The sequence below is a fragment of the Pinus tabuliformis genome, chromosome 8 (assembly GCF_031772625.1).
Source record: "Pinus tabuliformis cultivar Carrire ecotype Pingquan chromosome 8, CPIR1, whole genome shotgun sequence".
NCBI lineage: Eukaryota > Viridiplantae > Streptophyta > Pinopsida > Pinales > Pinaceae > Pinus > Pinus tabuliformis.
The window spans coordinates 1021400819-1021416579 of record NC_142294.1 but is presented as its reverse complement, the minus strand read 5'-3'; positions in this window follow the sequence as shown (position 1 = coordinate 1021416579).

The window sequence follows — 15761 nt, the reverse complement described above, 5'->3', positions numbered from 1 at the left end:
TGCTCTTGGTATCCTCATAATGTGCTATCATTTCCTCCGTGAAAATTGACCATGTGACAAGTGGTTTATGAGAACAAGCCCTTTATACCATAAAAATTGATTCGGTTCTAAATAATTAGATGCAATATGTACCTTTTGTAACAGTGGTACACCATGTAGATCAAAATATTTCTCCATTTGTAGTATCCAATTTACCGGATCCTTGCCATCAAACTTCCTCATATCACCTTTTCTTGATTTTAGGAGCTCGATCTAGAAACAACTATAAATATGTAATTTCAGATCTTCCAATTCTGAAATTGCAACCTACAGTATCCCTCTACGTCCTCTTTCCAATGCCACCAGTATGATCGAAATTAGATTCTCCAAGAAAGAGTTATGCACAATCTCCCAACATGACCTGATTATATACCTTTTCAAAATAACGGACTTGTAGGAAGTGCAACATGTCACTGTTTTGACCTTAGGATCTGAAAAATATACACAGGACACTACAGTCCGTCCTCTTTCTGTAACTTCTCACGAAACTTCAATCTGATGTTCAGAGAGAAAGTTATGATGATTTTCCCAAGGTCACTTGTTTAGGATTTAATTCGGGAGCCTGCCAAAACCCTAAATTTATCAGATCATATATCTGAAAATATAGCGAGACAAGATCTGAAATTTGGACCCAAGGTTTAGCACGATATTGTTGCAAAAGGGGTTTTTTTTTTTTCGCTTCTGAAACACCGCAGAAAAAAAGTTATAGCGAAAATTCCACAATGACCTGTTTGGAGCAGCGAAACCCTAGAATCTAAAGCTCTGATACCAAATGTTATGAAACCAACTCACAAAAAGATAGAAAAGATAGATCAACGCCTTAGAATTCAGCCTCTTCGAGGGGGAAACCTCCTTTACATTACACAAATGAACAATTCTTCGATGATACAAATGACAAGACCTCTTTTCTATATATGGGAGTCTAAGGGGTCATAATATAATGAGAGTCGACCCAACAATAATAATGTAAGGGCGCAATAATAATAATAATAGCGGGATTCTATGGGGCACAATAATAACAATATGGGGACTACATGGGCAAAACAATATAATAAGGGGGTTGTACTAATAACAGTAAGGGGTTACACTAGTAGTATAGGGACCTAACAGCCTCAGATACTACCATAACAGTTGTTTTACTACAACGGAATGATGATCAATATGAGCAACCAATTTCCTTTTTTAGTAAGGTGATGAGAGATGTTGAACTAAGAGATGTCATCATAGAGAAACATGCTTATGCCTTGGTGCAAACTTTGAAAGCATTTAGGATTTATGTCTTACATTCTGCTATAATTACTTATGTCCCCAACAATGCAGTAAAAACAATTCTAACTCAAACTGATACAGATGGAAAGAAGGAAGATGGATTACTAAGATACTTGAGTTTGATCTAGACATCAGACCTACCAAGTTGGTGAAAGGACAGGGTTTAGCTAAACTTTTGGTTGAATCAAATTGTAAAATACTTGGTATCAACACTATTATGCAGATTTTAGGTGAGAATAATCCATAAGAACCTTCTCAAATTTTAGGTGAGAAGAATCCACAAGAACCTTCTCAGATTTCAGGTGAGAAGAATCCACAAGAACCTTCTTCTAGTACAGATCTTGTTCCTCTTCCTTTACATATTGATGATAAATTTTTACTTTCAGATTGGTATAAAGATAGTGCATTTTCTTCATGATTTTGAGTATCCTCTTGAATTCACAAAGAATCAATGCAGATCTCTTAGACTCAAGGCCATGAAGTATTGTATAATAAATGCAAATTTGTATTGGAAGGATCCTTTGAATATCCTCTTATTATGTTTGACTAAGAGTGAAATTGAAGGAGTAATTGAACAATTTCATGAAGGAATTTGTGGAGGACATTATGCTTGGAAGGAAACTGCATATAAAATTTTGAGAGAAGGTTTCTATTGGCCCAAATTGTTTGCACAGGTTGGAGAAAAGGTGAGGAGTTGTATCCCATGTCAGATATTTGCTGGAAAACAGAGGCTAGAAACACTTCCCCTTGTTCCAGTTTCAATTGAAGCTCCTTTCTTACAATGGGGATTAGATTTCATAGGAGAAATAGTTCCAGCTTCCAGCAATCAACATAGATGGATATTAACAACCACTGATTATTTTACAAAGTGGGTAGAAGAAATTCCTGTTAAAAATGCAATTGATACAGTGGTCATAAATTTCATTGAAGAAAACATTTTGTCCATATTTGGTTGCCCACAACAAATTGTTACAGATAATGCTCAAGCTTTCAGTAGTATTAAAATGATATAATTATGTCAGAAATATCAGCTTACATTACATCATTCTACACCTTATTATCCACAAGGTAATGGGTTGGAAGAATCATCAAATAAAAATTTGATTAAAGTTATTAACAAAGTATTGGTTGATCACAAAAGGAGTTGGGATAGTCATATCAAATATGCAGTATGGGGAAACAAAGTTTCACCTAAAAGATCTACCGACAAATCTCTTTTTCAATTTGTATACAGAATTGAAGTATTTTTTCCTGCAGAGTTAACATTTCCAGTTATGAATTTTTTGCAGGATTCATATGAAGAAGCTGATGAATTTTCAAGAAGGATCAATCAGATCGTTGAGTTGAATCAAGACCGAGATGAAGTTCAACATAAAATTCGATAGTCTCAAGATAAAATGAAGAGTTTGCTTGATAAGAAGGCTAGAGAAAGAGATTTCAGATAAGGAGACCTAGTGCTGATATGGGATGCTAAAAGAGAGGAAAAAGTAAAGCATGGAAAGTTTGATAATTTATTGTTGGGACCTTTCAACATTTCAGAAGTGAAAGGTAATAATACATTCATTCTACGGAACTTTGAAGGACAATATTCCTCATTGCCAGTCAATGGGCAATACCTCAAGCATTATATTCAATATTAAATGTTTGCAAACATCATCATTGTACATTTCTAGTCTTCTTTAAATTTCAGCAGCAAGTGTGATTTTCACGGCAAAGACTACATAGCTCGAGGAGAAGGCACATGGATCCGCAAGTTCTTTGCATCCCATAGGGGGAAGAAATCCCCAGATGGAGCCAATGTTGTAACTTATTTTTACCCTATTAACATTTTCTAGTTTTCCCTTTATGTTCAAAATAAAAATTAGAGAAAAAGAAAAAAAGATTGAAAATAAAAGAAAAGATAATAAAAAATGAAAAGTCAAAAGAAAGACAAACAGATAAAAAAAAGAGAAATAAAAATAAAATCCCAATAAAATGGCGTGCACATTTAAAGGTCACCCCATCATAGTTCAATTATGTTTTATATAATAAATTGTTTGATTTGATCGCCAGTCCTCAGTGTTCAACGATGGCACAAAAATATACAACGACGATTGATCCCGTTCAGATCAATGGTTCATAGCCAATAACAGGACCCCCCATGCGGATTTGATGCACACCATTTTTTCTACGTGGTAGATCCACAACCATTGCGGTCCCCCTCCACGAATTTTTTTTACCATGGTACACGCCCCCTGCAAACCACTCATCCACTCGTTCACTCTCTCGCCATCCACATTCCACTATTTTTTCCGCCTACCAACATCTCGATACATTTAGATGATGTTATCGCTCCCGATACATTTAACTCATGACCATTGCTAGTCATAACTCCCATTAATGCCAATCTGTATTAAATACCCCACACCAATAACGATTAAACCCCAAAGAAGCCGTTATTCATTTCAAATGAACGCTACTATCCATTTCAAATTGTCATTTTTCGAATTCTGCCTGCCACTGCAATTCGTCAGAACACCTCTGCAAGAAAAATCTCAGCGAAAAACGACCTCCAGCCACCATATTTTTAGGTAAATCTATCTCGATTTCTCAGTAATTTGTTTTCCTAATGGCTTCCCATAAAGGAAAAGAAAAAGTCCCTATAGATAATCCTTTGCTGCCCCCTGTTATTAATTTAGATGAACTTCCATTGGTTGATACTCAATTCAAGATTGTAGAGACCAATTGTGAGTTTGATCTGTACGAACTTCACAATTGGGCATATCAAAAGTTCGAAGATGCCAATGATGAGTTCTGCTTTTGGAAATCCCTACTACCCTAGTTTCTCTTCCCTCAAACTCATCATTTCCCAGAATTTGTAGCCTGGTGTGGAGCCCGATACCTTCCCAGTCAAAGAGCTATAATTGCTCAAAACAATGAAATCCTTTTTCATATTACAACTGTCAATTTTCCAAGCCCTTTAGCTAAATCCTCAAGACTCCTTACAACCTTTTTCTTCTGATTCTTTAATAGAAATATACCAGAAACTCACTTTCCCACAAAGAGCTCACGTTTTTTAGTATTTTTTACTAGAAAACTTAGAATTAGCCAAAAATAACCCTCCTTATCCCTTTGCGATGTTTCCTGAGATGTCTAGGCAGGTTATTTCGTTAGTATCTTGTCTGTTAGGATATCTTAGTGACCCACTAGGGTTGATGAAGTCATATTGGGCTTTCTATCAATATTTTCTTCTGGTAAGAAACCATAAATTATGTTAAACTTTAGTCAGTTTTTTTCTGATACCATTCATGACTAGTTTTTAAAGTTCAACGCAGAAGGATCATTTAAATACCAATCAGTTTTGGTTTACCTATTCTTATATTATCATTCTAAAAGATTCAACCTTCCTTTACAAAAGTTGGATGATGAAGGTAAAACTCTGAAGGGTTTTCTTTTAGTGATTTTGTAAATCAATTCTTGTATATAGCTACTTATTTGTTAAATAGTGATGCAATTCCTAGAATTTCAATAGAGATCAAGATAATTCTACATCTAACTGAATAGACAAAGGTTGGAGACTGGTATTTATACTAGAGTTTCACTGAACTTAGAAGTTATTGCAGCGAGCTTCAACCATACAAATTTCTAGTGTTTCTCCCCATGAGGATTTTTGCACTTGAGTACATCAGACAAATTCTAAATATGGATGAGGTTCATTTTGTTTCCAGAAAACAAAAAGGCCTGTTTAAATTGAAAGCGCAATTTAGTCCATTGATAGTAAATACCAAAGCTGTAGAGAAAGAGTTCAATGATTTATTGAGCTAGATGAAGTTCAAACTAAGTTAACTTGGTCATATGGTCAATTAGGAGTAATCTCATCCATGAGAATTGCTTAGAAATATACACCATATATGCATGTGGAAAAACTGAAATTGAGCGGTATGCCAATAGGGAAGACTGGACAGAGAATACATTAAAGGAGATTGAAGAGCTAGTTTCTAGTCAAACAACATTGTAAACTCCAAGCATGACAAAGAGAGAACTAAAGGGACCAAGAGAAAGTGTATCACCAGCATGGTCATAGTTACAAAGATCACCATTCAAAGTATTCAAAAGGAGGAAATCTGTACCTGTTGAAGAAGAATCTTCAGAAGCTCAAACTTCTAAAGAACTTACTACAGTTGTAATATAAACACAATCTCCTCTTTCACTACAACAGATTCCTAAAGACACATTAGATTCTCCTTCTTATCCTTCTTCTCCAAAACAACGAAGTATTTTTGCAAAGTTTTTAGAAATGAAGAAGAAAAATGAGGCCTTAAGGACTTCAACATATGCAGAGTTTTGGAAGCAGTGTTCCTAAACTCATACCAGATTGCTTTCAACCCATGACAGTGAAAAAGGCTAGTTCCAATTAGTATTCTTGGAACCAAAGGTCCCTGTGCCTAAATCTGCTGAAGATTATAAAACTTCTGTGTTTTCATTCAACACCAAGCACATTCATCCTATTAACCAGATTGACCTTCATAAGCAAGAAGGGAAAATGATATATTCATCTTTAACAAGTTCTTCCATGGAAACTTCCAAGTCACAGGCTTCTCTCAATATCATTCGTTCCCAATTAAAATTGGAAAATATCTCTTCTTTATCAAAGGACACCAAAATCAAAGGGATTGAAGATTTAGTTATAAAATTAGGATTAGATCCTAAAGATATCAAGGTAGCTGAGGAAATGATCAAGATCAGAAATGTTGATATTCAAGCATTAAGGAAAAAGTTGAAGTTACCAAACACTGAACATCCACAGGCCCAAGAAGTTAGTGAGTTAGAGAAGGAGAAGGAGAACATGCTTCAGCCGCTTGTTGAACAAAACATACATATACAGAAGAAGGAAGAAAAAATGGAAAAATTAATCAAAGAAAAAGAGCTACAACTCACTACTGCAACAAAAACTTCCATAGTAGTGACTTCAACACCAACAATTTCTACAACAACAATCTTTACAACAAAAATAGATCCCATTGGCCAAAATTCAGTAGAGTAGCTATCAAAATAAATGGAAGACTTGTCATTGAAAGATATTGAAATTGAAAAACTCAAAACTTTACTGGAGAAAATTCAAAATGACAAGATAAGGGCTGAAAACACATACCTGGACGAAGTTTAGAAGAATTTTAGATTAACCAGGCAGACAAAAAAAAATGAAAATGAGTCATTGATTGCACAGAAATTGGTAGAGGCAAAAGAGAAAATCTCGATTGATATCAATTCTACCATGACTGAACTCTAGACATCAATTCATATTATTTTTGAACAGGAAGAGTTGGTGGACAAATCAAAGGAAGTCATCACAGGAATCAAAGAAGATTTGGAGCATATGCCTAGAGAAGTAAACAAAATAATTGAAGTACTCAATTCTAAAACTAAAGAGGAATTATAATAAATTGGAATTGAGGACAAAACTAATATTTTCCTAGAGGTAAGATGAGTTTTGACAATGAAAAAAAATGTTTTTATTGTTAGAAAGCAAGTGTCAAAATTTGGAAGCCCAGATTAGAAAGTTTCACAAGAAATTTAATACTCTGCGGCAAAAGGGACTTTTAGCTCTATGACATTCTACTGGCCAATTGATTCCATTAGAAGACTATCAGTACAAATTGCACTAGATAGCAACAAACAAAACCAAATTTGCCAAAATGAAAGGGAAAAGCAGTGGGAAAGCATTCCTGGAAGGCCTAGAGTATGATATTTTCATTTAGCATGAAGTTAGCCATTTGTTCACCACGAGGCCAACTTTTGAAAAGTTCATAGAAGTCGATGAGGCATACTAGAAAGTAACAAAATTTTTTATCCTAGATGAAAAGGGACGGGATAAGTTGCTTGACCAACCCAGTCTAACTTCCAAGCAAGCTAGATGGTTGGCTAACCTTAGTGAGTTTGAATTTGAGATCAAATACATCAAGGGAAAGGAGAACAGGGTTGTAGATGCTCTCAGTAGGAGAGTGTAGGTGAATTTTTTTTTTTGGCTATGAGTTCATATGGAACAAATTTACAGGAGAAGATCTTGCAGGAAGTGCAATATGATGACAGGTACCAACAACAGAAGCAAAGATTGAAACAATAGAGTGAAGGTGATAGGAATGAGGAGTATCACCTCACGACAGATGCCTTGGTCAGATTCATGAACATGATTTATGTGCCAGATAAAAGTGAGCTAGAGAAGCTTATCTCGAGGGAGTTTCATGTTAAGCTATACTTAGGTCACCCGAGGCATCAAAATATCTTGACAATAGTTAATAAGTTCTAATTTAGTCAAACTTAAAGAAAGAGGTGGTTGATTTTATTGCTAGATGTTTAGATTGTCAGCAGGTGAAAGAAGAGTGTAAGAATCCAACTGGTTTGTTGCAACCTATTCTGATTCCTGAATGGAAATAGGAGTTCATTACCATGGAATTCATTACAATTTTTTTGAGGACATCGAGACAAGATGATTCCATCATGGTTATGGTTGACAGGTTGAGCAAGGTAGCTCACTTCATTGCATTGATGTATACTAATTCAGTTAGTGAGATAACTTAGATATTCACCAGGGATAGTGATGTTGCATGGTGTTCCTACGAAGATCATATCAAACAGAGATGCCAAGTTCACTTCCAAGTTTTAGGAGGAGTTGTTTGTAGACTTGGGGACAAAGTTAGCCTTTAGTACAACTTATCATCTGTAGACAGATGGACAGATAGAGAGGGCCAACAAGATTCTTGAGGACATGTTGAGAATGTATACCATGCATCAATAGAGGAAATGGGAGGAATATATTCTATTGGTAGAGATTGTTTATAATAATGGTTATTAGGAATCCTTGGAGGATGATTGCATTTGAGGCTCTTTATGGGTAGAGTTGCAATACTCCTACCAGATAGAGTGATCTAGTTGACAAGGTGTTGATTGGACTAGATATGTTGGTTGAGATGGATCAAGAGATGCAGTTTATCAGAAGGAATTTGAAGATAACACAAGAATGGCATAAGATTTATGTAGATCAGCATAGAGAATTCAAGGAGTTTCAGGTTGGGGAGCATGTGTACTTGCACATCAAGCCTAAGAAGAGATCCTTGAGGATTGGATCATGTACCAAGCTGACACCTCGATATTATGGGCCTTTTGAGATCCTTGAGAGGATTTCACTAGTGCCCTACCAACTTTCACTACCGCCAAAAATGAAATTCCATGACGTTTTCCATGTTTCATTACATACGAGATATGTCTAAGATGTTGATAATGTGATTGATTGGTCTTTATTGTAGGTGGAACCAGAGGGAGAGTTCCAACCAGGACCTCAGTTCATTTTTGCATTAGAAATAATTCATGCTCTAGAATTGAGCAAAGGAATAGGTTAAAGTACAGTGGAAGCACTTTGGACCGAATGAAGCTACATAGGATATGGTTGATCAGGTGCGGGCTGTGTATCCTTCCTTAATTGTTGGTTGAGCATATGTGTTTGGTATATGTGTTTTGGTTTATGTATATGCATACATGTATTGTAACTACTGCAATGAGTTGTGTCATAAAGCTCCAATAATAAATATGATGTAAATAATACATCGAGTTATGTTATAAATCTCTAATAGGAAGTATGGTGTTCATGGTTTCAATAATTGGTATGATGTAAATATTGCATCGAACTGTGTTATAAATCTCCACGGGAAACATGTTTTGCTGGTTATAAGAATTATTGAACATCGATGAAGGTATTCCCCCAAGGGAGTGGGTTTGTAACAACCCCTAGTTGAGTTTCCATGTAAATAAAAATAATACCAAGGTCATGGGACATGTATCACAAGCTGAATGGTGGGAGAAACATTATACTGGGCATCACTTGTGGATAATTTATGGCTATGGAAATTGGCAAATGCATTGGTAAAGGCAAAGAGGCATTAATTGACATTTAATTATGAAAATAAAGGAAAATGGGAGAAAAGGGAGATGAAGAGAGACAAATTTGTATACAAGGGAAATTAGAGGAAAGTGGAGGAAAATGGAGGAAAATGAAGAAAATAGAGGCATCAATAATAAAAGGGTATCAGAGAATTAATTTCTATTTTTTGATAGTTTTGAGTGGATATCTTGCTCATTCTCTCTCTCAATCTCTTGCATACATAGAGTAATATTGGAGCACTCTAGCATTCTCTTGGATTTGGAAGAAGACAAGCACGAAACCAAGGGGAAGGTAAGGAAAGAAATGAAGCATAAGGAAACACAAGGAAACAATGGGATAAGTAGCTACAATTGGATTTCTTTACAGGTAACAGGTTTCATGCGTGATTTATCATGTTGGTTTTTGGATGCATGTGGTTCCTTGGTCATTTGCACTCATTGGCATGGAGACTTTCCTGGATTGACAATGGTTTCAACCTTGCCTTTTCATTTCCTGGATAGCCATGGTGTAGTGGGTTCCCTATTTGGTTTTATGATTGGTTCTTAGATTTCCTATGGTTGTGGGTTGGAACAAATGCTCTTGAGCCCTGAAAAAACTTAGTTTCCTTAAAGGATATGGGTTGAGTTACTAGTCTCTGGAGCCTGTGGGTTAGGAAAAATGCTCTGGAGCCCTAAAATAGCTGGGGTTCACTGAAGGTTGTGGGTTGAGTTACTAGTATCTGGAGCCTTGGACAACTTGGGTAGAGACAAATCTGGTTGTTGTTAGAGGTTTCTAGACGTATAGGTCAAATCATTGTGGTGGAGGGTTGAGGTGGTTTGGAATTTGGAAGCCTTGGTTGGTTTTATTTTGGTTTAACCCTTATGATCCCATATTCATGCTTGGAATATGGCATGGGGGTGATTGGCTGAAAGAGATATTTGGTTCAGCCCAAACTATGGTCGGGTGGTACGTGGAAGTCCCTGACTTGGTTGGCATTTTCATGTGTTATTCTGACATATTTCTTATTGTGGTATATGAACATTTGTATTGATTATCATGGTGATTTTCTGGCTGATTTTCCATGGTTTCTATGTTGTATATATGATGTATTCTATTTATGGCTCAGATCATGTTTTTAAAAGTTATTGAATGGTTGATGAATGAATTGGTTTACTAGTGCTGCTGTAGCTAGCTAGAGAGGGCATCGAGCCTTCTTAGTGATTCTCAAATGTAGTTCAAAAGTTTATGATCAAATAGGCATTCATGACCTGTACCTTGTATGTTTACTATATGTTTGGAAAAATGCCAATGATGTGCTAGGCATGTCTAGGTTAAGATATGCCTTAAGTTTCACTTGTTATCTTTGTTATCATTATTGTCATGATTTTGGAAAGTTATAGGAAGTTCTAGGCAATGGTATGGAGGCTAGCTTGAAAAAGTGGCATAGATCTCATGGCTGTTTGTAGTAAACTCAATAATTTCAGTCATAACCACATGGATTCAAGCCTATTCATATAATTGGAACCTCATAACCACATTGATGTTGTGTTATGCATGTGGTTGGGGAGTTTCTTTTGTGAAAAGAGCCCCATCTCAGGGATTGACCATCTGTGGTGCTTTGCAGGATCCTAAGCAGTTTGTAGCCCCCGAGGGAGGTTTGTAAGTTGTCAGTGTGTCAACCCCGCTTCCATAAATGGAACTTGGAGGTTAGGTCATATCATATTGACACTCGTCACATGTTTATCCTGGCGAGATTGTAAAAGTGGGTAAATGTGATAGGAGGCATTTAGATAGGTAAAGGACTTTTCTAGACAGTTATACATCACTTTATGTTTTTCTAACCAATCCATTCCTATAAGGACCTCGTAGTATCCTAAGGGTAAGACATTTAAATTAAAAACAATTTTCATTCCATTAAGAATTAGAGTATAATCTCTAATGATTTATGACACTTTTCTTTTAGTTCCAGTATCTAATTGTACCAACCAAGGCTTATGCTATTTTTCCTTCTTAAGTTTGCATTTTTTAGCTACAACAAGAGAGACATACGTAAGGTAGATCATGGATCTATAAGAACATATCCATCATTGTTAAATATCTTACCTAGTATTTCTACCATAGTTGACTGATGATTTGCCTCTCTTCCATCTAGTTTTGCATTGATTCTTGGTATGTTATAGGCTATGTAATTTACTATTGATGCTTTTCGAATTTGGTTCAACATTGTTTTCTTCTTCAGCGGATTCTGTGGACAATGCATCCACTGCTGATTTTCACGACCCCCCAACATTTAATGGGAGGTCTCACAAATTCACTGAATTTTTTTATTGTTTACAATAGTTCCTCCCTTTTTTCTAGTATTTTTCCGTTGATTAAAATTTTAGTTGTAATTTCCATCTTGCATGCTTCTTTTAAAAGTGGGATTTTTAAACCCCCTTTTCTTATTGTTGTTTTTTTTGTTTTCTTAGACACCCATCCTTTATAACTTTCTCAATTTTGTTTACTCTAGTTGAAGCACAATTTTTCTTTTCTAATAGCCTCATCCATAGATTTTGGTTGATCAAACTCTATTCTTTCTCTATATGAGAAAGGTAGACAACTGAAAAATCCTTGAATTTTTGTTTTTTTTTTTCCCTTCAAGTAAGGAACCTACCTCAACAGACTCATAAATTTATTGAAAAACTCATCCATAGTGAGTTTTCCCAGCTTCAACTCATGAAATTCCATAGCATTTTCATCAAAGTACCTTTCACTCAAGTAATTTTTTTTAAATTCATTTTTGAACAATTTCCAAGTTAGATTTTTACTTATAATTTTTTTAACAACTTTATTTTCTTCCCACCATAGAGCTGTTTTACAAGTCAATTGGTATGTAGCCAATATTGCCTTGAGATTACTTGGATAATTGTACACTTCAAAATATTTGAACATGTTAAGTAGCCATGCCTCTGCTCCTTCTTCAATTTCACCATCAAAATTGGGAGGTCTGTTTTTCTTAAATTCTCCCTATAATTGAGAAGACAATTTCCTTTTTCGTGGATAAGGAAATACTACTTTCTGATTTTTCCTCATCTTGATCACTGAATTATCAGTTTCATTGTCAATAGAGGTCTTTGAGTTACCCCTGCTTGTAGCACTAACATATTTACTTATGTATCTCTTCTTAAGATTCCTTTTACCAACTTTTTCCTTCTTCAGTTTCCTTAGCAAATATCCATTAATTTCTTCTTCATCTTCTTTTGCTTTAACCAACCTTTCCTGATTTTCTTTAATATCATCTAAGTCGGTTTTCAAGTTTCCTATCACTTGCAACAATTCAATATTTGTCCGTTCCACATTACTGGTTCCACCTCCAACCATTCCCATCTTTGTGTCATGCTCTGCTTCACCTTTAGGTGACCCCACAAATGTTTGACCATTGAACTCCTTTGCCATTTCAGTCTTCTAATTCCCAAACACAGTTTGTTCATAACAAGTGTGGCAGTTTCAGTTTTCTGGACCCAAGGGAGGCCCAATGTTGTAACTACAACTATGATACCTCTTTTAATAACTCCACTTACAATGACATTAATGACACCCATTTTTTTTTAATAATTAATATAGATGTCAATCTAGGTAATACATAGAATCTATAATTTATCGCAACTCTTAAGTAGATATATTTGAATATTTTAGAATCCACATCTTCTCCTCATAACAAATATAGGTCCTTACCATTCTCTTTACTTTATATATATATATATATATATATACACACACACACACGTGACCATTTATGCTACAACATAGCTTATAAGAGCACTATTATTCTAATGAAAATGGCTATCAAATGTGGCTACTCTCTTTGTGAACAAATTGTTTCCCATGTTCAAATGATAGTCCTTAATCAATTATTTACTTGCAATAACATTTTGAACTTCTTATTTTCTAAACTTGTATTTGGTTATGTAAACCTATGAGTCTTGATTTTGAATGTAGATTATACACCTTATATGCAATCAACACTAAAGGGTTTCATTTTCTAATTTCTCATCGCATATGCCATGAGGTAGCTATCCTTGAAAGAATATGGATTTCTATTGTTATTTTGATGCCCAAAGGGGGGATTTTAAACGCATTCCTAATATCTATGATCATCAATATGGGACAAAACTTTACATTACCCAACCAGAAATTTATGTGGAAATTATTCTGGAATGTTAATTTGAATGAGCAGGAAGGCTCTTATGCTTTCCATGTAGTTATTTAACCATACACTTGCTCCAACGACCTGGATCGTATCTCAACAGATTGACAATATGAGTCTTATTAGGGTTTTGCAAGTGATTAATGACCACATTGGAGATAGAATGAAAGTCATTTCATTGTTTTTGTTTTTGGGTTCATTTTTTCATGCCGCGCGAGCTGGCTAGGGTTTGAGTTGTGCCTCTGACAACATTTGTAGTTCCTCATTAACAGATTGATAGCAGGTGTAACTCTTAGCCTCCTTCGCAAGCACATAGGATCCATTTGTCCCATAGTAACCACAGAACTTTTCCTATATTGGGGTTTTACTCCCCAATATTACTTTTAGTTCATTCCCATTAGTTCAGGCACACTCATCGTATATAGGGCATTGGAAATTGGAACAACATCTAGTACAAGATCAATGGTGAAATCTAATGTCTCTTCTTGGAGGAAGTTTTAGCATTTCCTTTGGAAATGCACCTTTAAACTCCTCTAAGATAGGGTATTCAGTGAATGATGATTGCTGGTCATTTTTAGATTGTTATTGCACTTGAAAAGCGAATAATTAGCAGCTCTTCCTAGCATATTTACTCATTTGTACAACATAAATATGCCTAGTAGAAATTTTCTTGTTATACCTTGAACCATGCAAGTTCTTTCTTCATCATACACATAGGTAAAGGAATTTTCTAGACAGTTCAACATCACTTTATGTTTTTCTAACCAGTCCACTCCTATGAGGAGATCATGGGATCCTAAGGGTAAGATATTAAAATTGAGAACAATTTCAATTCCATTAAGATTTAGAGTACAATCTCTACTAATTTCTCACACTTTTCTTTTAGTTCCGTTAGCTCACTGTACCAACCAAGACTTATGTTGTTTTTTCTTCTTAAGTTTGCATTTTTTAGCTATAGCAGGTGAGACATAGCTTAAGGTAGATCCTAGATATATATGTACAAAAACATCATTGTTAAATATCTTACCTTGTATTTCTACCATAGTTGATTGATTATCTGTCTCTTTTCCATCTAGTGTTGCACAAATTCTTGGTATGTTACAGACTACATCATTTATTATTGATGCTTTCTGAATTTGGTTCAACACTATTTTCTTATTTAGGGGATTATGTGGACAATCCATCCACAGGTGATTTTCACCACACCCCCAACATTTAATGGGAGATCTGACAGATTCACTGAAATTTTTATTACTTACAGTAGTTCCTCCTTTCTGTTGAGTATTTTTTTGGTGATTAAAGTTTCGGTTGTAATTTCCAACTTGCATGCTTCTTGTGAAAATGGGATTTTAAAACCCTTTTTCATATTGCTGATTTTTTCTATTTTCTTAGACACCCATCCTTTATAACTTTCTCTTTTTGTTAACTCTAGTTTAAGGAAAATTTTTCTTTTCTAATAGCCTCATCTATAGATTTTGGCTGATCAAACTCTATTCTTTCTATAGATAACTAGCAAATCTTTGAATTTTTATTTTTCTTCTTTCAATTAAACAACATACCTCAATAGACTCATAAATTTATTGACAAACTCATCCATAGTGAGTTGTCCTAACTCCAACTCATTAATTCCCTATCCTTTTCATTAAAGTACCTTTCACTCAAGTACTTATTCTTAAATTCCTTTTTGAACACTTTTCAAGTCAGATCTTTACTTCTAATTTTCTTAGCAATAATATTTTCTTCCCACCATAGAGAAACTTTACTAGTCGATTAGCTTGTAGCCAATATTTATTTGAGATTAGTAAGATAGTTGTATACTTCAAAATATTTGGACATGTTAAGGAGCAATGCCTCTGCTCCTCCTTCAGTGTAACAATCGAAATTGGGAGGTCTGATTTTCTTTGTTGAGAATGCAACAAGATGATGGAGCTTAGTGGAAAGAAGTCGCCTTCACTAAGTGGGCCCGCAGGGTATTTTTGGCGCAAAGTCTATTTTTAGACTATGTCTATTTTTAGACATATGGATCATGGTCTATGAGTTGCAGGATGCTATTTATGGATGGTTGGTCATGTTGGGAAAAATAGATGGACTTCTATTTTTGGATCACAATGGAGTGATCAGAGTCAATTTTTAGACTGCTAGTTCAAAAATAGAAAAGTCAAATATTATTAGCTCATAATAATATTTGGACTATAAACATTATCTTATCCTCTTGGAGCACTTTAGTTTGAGCTACAGATGTGGCACATGCAGCTGTCAGAAGGAAATACACTTTCTTTGTGGGTCAGTTTAGCTATTGCATGCAGGACATCAGTTAGAACTCATGTGGTTGAGTTTGATGGAGTTGATTGTGGAGTTGATGGAGTTGTGTTC